Genomic DNA, 5000 nt, shown 5'->3' with positions numbered 1-5000 from the left:
CGAGCGATTGTGTTTTTCTCGTCCTGTAAAGGTTAATATATTTCTTATTTTATTTATTTATTTATTTTCAGCACAGCATCTTCGTAAGGGATGAGTTGACTTCGATAAATATATTACGAAATTCTTTGATGTTATGCTTTTACGCGGAAATAAGGTACTTTTTTCCTGAGAGTACCTTGAAGCTTCTTACAGTACGATTGGTATGTTATGTAACGTAATATCTGCTGGTATGAATATTGTAAAATGCTTTTTTTTATTTTACTTTCATATACTCTAACTTCTTTTAATCCCTTGAGTATCATGACGCGTTTCCATTCTGTTTACTATCTGGGGATTCTAAGCAGCTTCAGAAACTTATATGAGGTATTGAAACAGTGAAGACTAGACCCTTTCTAATGTCAATAAAATGGTCTAATCGTACACAAATCTCAAGGTTAAAAATGCGTCCAAATATTGAAGAGTTTAAACTCCTGAGACATATGGCCTTATTTTTTCTAGTATGGTACATATATATTCTGAAGCAAATTTTTACTGGTATGGATATTATAAAATGCTTTGATGCTTTGCTCTTCCTCTTAAAGATATTATTGGGTTCAAACTCCTTACAACATGTGGCTTTAGTTTTCAGTATAGCGATGTTGATGAAAATCCATTGATATTTTCTTATTCCTCACAAAGAAAATATTAATAAATTCAAACTATAAGCTCAATCTATTCAATACTAAACAATTTCTTTCCTCATACTTACCTACAATATTTAGCGTCTTAAACAGTTTGGGGCCTAGAAAGGTACAACAATAATATCCGATTTTCTTTTCTTTTTGTTCAAGCAAGTATTTAGCTACATTTGTTGGTTTTAAATACGAAATAAAACTAGTCTGTGTTTTCTATGCTCCAACAAACATTTCTTTATTAAGGAGTGAATGTACAATCGACCAAAGGAGGAGGGAAAGGTGGAGAAGAAGGAAAAGTTTATTGAAGAGGTGGTGGTGATGGCGGTAGTGATTATGCAAGGAATGAGAGAGAGAGAGAGAGAGAGAGAGAGAGAGAGAGAGAGAGAGAGAGAGAGAGAGAGAGAGAGAGAGAGAGAGAGAGAGAGAGAGAGAGAGAGAGAGAGAGAGAGAGAGAGAGAGAGAGAGAGAGAGAGAGAGAGAGAGAGAATGTCAGTAGCAACCATAGCAATGAAGGAGTTGAACAGCAGAACAAGAGTCTCCCAGATGGCGAGCCAGTGAATAGAACAGTAGTCTTTTCATTGCAACGACACGGAACTGACTTCATTCGTGACGCCATTACAAGATTACGTTTAACCCCTTCAATACTGGGACACAGTTTTGGCTTGATATTTGTGTACGATTAGACCATTTTATTGTTCTTAGGAAGGGTCTATGGAGGTCAGAAGATTAATGGCCACAGTCTTCACTATTTTAATACCCCACATGAGTTTCTGAAACTGTATAAAATCATTGAATAGTAAGCAGAATGAATATGCAAACAAGTCATGGTACTGAAGGCGTTAAGATGTTTTTTGTAGTATTTCAAGTGTTTGGAAATTCCGTCTAATCATTCAGCTATTTGTGAAACGATGCGAGTCTTGCTAAAGGTCAGAGGAGGAAGAGTGGTCCTTTCAGTACCACTCACCACTCAGGGTTCATTCAACAATATCATTACAAGATCAAGATGAATTTCGGCTCAATGAACGCACTGATAATCACGTTCATGTTCAGTGAGCACCTCTTCTTAGTGGGAACAGTGAAGCGGCCCAGAAAATCTCGTGACACGGGTTAATTCAATAATACCAGTACAAGTTCGAGGTATTTTTTTTTTTTTGCCCATTATAGTAAAGAAGTTCAAAGTGATCTCGAATTACTCATTATTTCATTTACACAGCGCAAACGTCTCCTAAATGGTCAGTAAGTGGAGAATTTTTTTATTTTATTCTTAATACTATTACAAGATTAGGTTTGAAATTTTCTTTGTCTTAATGAAGGTGTTGGAATTCCCGTCTAATCACTCATTCATTAGCATTACATCTTTATGTACACCCTCCTGATGTACCAGTGAGGGACATCCTGAAGCTTGGATGTTGTCTCCACCATTGCGGAGATTAGGCTGAACTCGTGAGATTAAATGTAATATGATCTTTTTTCCCTATTGAGCTTTACAAATATCCTCAAGCCACCCACCCATCACCATCATGTCTTTGCCTACTCTTTTCTAACAAATAAGTGACATTCTGAAGGTTGAAAGTTGTCTCCATCATTGCGTACTTGTGAGATTATATGTAAGATGATGTTTTCCATATGAATTTTACAAATATCTTGTAGCTACTAACCCATCACTATCATGTCTTTACTTACTCTTTTCTGACAAATAAGTGACATTCTGAAGGTTGGAAGTTGTCTCTAGTACTACAAGAGTCAAACTTTGAAACTCCCTGGCTGCTTCTGTAATTCTTTCTACGTACCTTTGACTTGACGTGGAAAAAGAGAAAACACTTCTTAAATGATCAATAACCCTTTTGACTGCACTCTTTCGGAACTGGCACCTTCACTGGGCCTTCTTTTTATATATATTTTGTTGACTTTGACCAGATTCCCCTCTTACACAAATAAATAAATAAAAATAAGCTGTGCTCGTGAACCTCGCCATGTTAGCTTAGGAAATCTTTGTGAAGTTAGGTTACAAGACCCATACCTTTTCTCTCTTAGGTAAACAGAGACTACGGCACTAAAGAAGATAAACCCAAATTGTCTCCATACAGTCAAGGCACCGAACCGTGGCCCTCTCGTTTATGCTCTGACCGTCGACCACTACACCAGCGAGTCACAGGGAAGACTTATTTAAGGAGCAGTGAATAAGGGCACGGCAAAGTGAAATAAAGAGTGGAAGGAGCATTGAGGGTCGGAGGAATGGAGGTGATGAATGGTGAAAGTGGAAGGCGGGTGATTCAGGAAGGAGGAAAAGAGGGGAGAGGAGGGGAAATGACACGAGAGGGACACACAGGGAATACATGAAGGGGTGAGAAGCAGAGAGAATTGAAAAAAAAAGAGAACAGGGGGAGGAAAAAGAGAGAAAGAGTAGGAAGGAATGAGGGCGAAGGGAAAGAGGGAGAGAAAAAGAGAAATGATGCCGATAGGAAGGGACAGTGAGGAAATGGACAGAAGGGAGAGAGAGAAAAATGAGCAGAGAGAGAGAGAGAGAGAGAGAGAGAGAGAGAGAGAGAGAGAGAGAGAGAGAGAGAGAGAGAGAGAGAGAGAGAGAGAGAGAGAGAGAGAGAGAGAGAGAGAGAGAGAGAGAGAGAGAGAGAGAGAGAGAGAGAGAGAGAGAGAGACGAGAGAGGAATGAGGACGATGTAGGAAGGGAAGGGGGAGAAGGGGAAGAGGAGAGTGATGGAAAGAGAAATGAGGATGGAGAGGGACGGTCAGGGAGGGAGAGAGTGAGGGGGTAGTGAGAAAATCAAGATGGCGACGGATACACGCGCGGACACAAACCGGAATCGGAAATGGAAGAAACAACACGACGCCGCCACTGAAAAGAGGAGGGATTTCTGGGCACGTGTGGTGGGCTATTGTTGGTAATGATGGTGGTAGTGGAGGAGGAGAAAAAGGAAGAGGAGAAAGAGGAGAAGGAGGAGGAGGAGGAGGAGGAGGAGGAGGAGGAGGAGGAGGAGGAGGAGGAGGAGGAGGAGGATTGTGTGGGATCAAGTAGGAGCAGCAGAAATGAGGCCACATCTTGGTCTATAAGGAAAATAATTAATAGACTCTGCCGCTACTATCAATTATGTGTTGGAGAGCAGACACACTATAACAAGGCTCCTCCACGGCCACCGCTTCCTTCAGCACTAGGTCGCTAGCAAAATATTGAACGCCACGAACAGTAATGAAAATGTTGACATGGAAATTCTACACTAAAGAATAACGCTGCACAAGATTACGTCGCTGTTAGTGCACTGGTGATGGAGGAGAGGAAGGCGGGAGGGCGGTAGGAGATAGAATATGAGTACACGTCTCAGAATACAAGAGAATACACAGTGCAAGACCTACTGATCCACAACGAGGATATCAGTACATCTATTTGGAAGTAGTCTGCTTCCTGTCCTCGCGAGGCAGACGAGTAAACGTATACAAGGGAAGTTAGAGCCAAGAAATACAAAGGAACAAATATACTACAATACAGCAAACACAACCACCACCATCAGTGCATCTTGGGAGAAGGAGGAACTTTTTAATCTCTTCAGTACTAAAATGCGTTTCCATACTAATTCTGGTTACTATTTGGCGATTTTATACAACTTCAGAAACATATATTGAAATTAGAATAATAGAGACTGGCTATTAATCTTTTAATCTCCATAAGTGCAATCGTCTCATCATACACAAAAATCAAGACAAAAATGCGTTTAATTATTGAAGTGGTTGATAATCAGGTGTTGGCCACACTCCCAAAAATCATGGCTGGGATCGGTCATTTACTAAGTCTGTGCATCATCTGCTGTGCAATGCATCACGGGAAGCGCGGAACCAAAACTTATGGCAGCGGTGGGATTCGAACCCACGCCTCCGAAGAGACTGGTGCCTTAAACCAGCGCCTTAGACCGCTCGGCCACGCTACCTTTGAGTACGTGCAGGATGAAGACAAATGTGAGCTGCAGTCTTCATAACATCGGCTCTTGGTTCTAATCCTTGCTTCCTTCCTGAGCCGCGGGCGAGGAGGTGAAGTGCAGAGGCGAAGAGGAAAGGAGGGTCGGAAAGCAAGGCGAGGGAAGTGTTGTGAGGAGAGAAGGGAACGGCAGAGTGTGTGAAGTGTAGAGCCGAAGAGGAAAGGAGGGGCGGGAAGCAAGACGAGGGAGGTGATGTGAGGAGAGAAAGGATTGGCAGTGTGTGTGTGGAGAGAGCAGAGGAAGCAGAAAGGGAACACACTGGAGGAGTTTAAGGGAGTCATTCAGGTAATTTCCCTCCGGCCTCTTCCTCCAACACCTCACGTCTGCACATAACACCTAC

The 5000-nt window shown here is 41.8% G+C and overlaps 1 non-coding gene across 1 annotated transcript; it reads right to left on the bottom strand.

The window, feature by feature from the left end:
• Positions 1–4530: 4530 nt before the first annotated feature.
• Trnal-aag lies at positions 4531–4612 on the bottom strand. The gene has a single exon. It is a non-coding gene; the product is annotated as a tRNA-Leu (tRNA).
• Positions 4613–5000: the final 388 nt, after the last annotated feature.

The sequence above is a fragment of the Portunus trituberculatus genome, chromosome 42 (genome assembly GCF_017591435.1).
Source record: "Portunus trituberculatus isolate SZX2019 chromosome 42, ASM1759143v1, whole genome shotgun sequence".
NCBI lineage: Eukaryota > Metazoa > Arthropoda > Malacostraca > Decapoda > Portunidae > Portunus > Portunus trituberculatus.
Note: the sequence above shows the minus strand (reverse complement) of the source record. Positions and strands in the feature narration are given on the sequence as shown.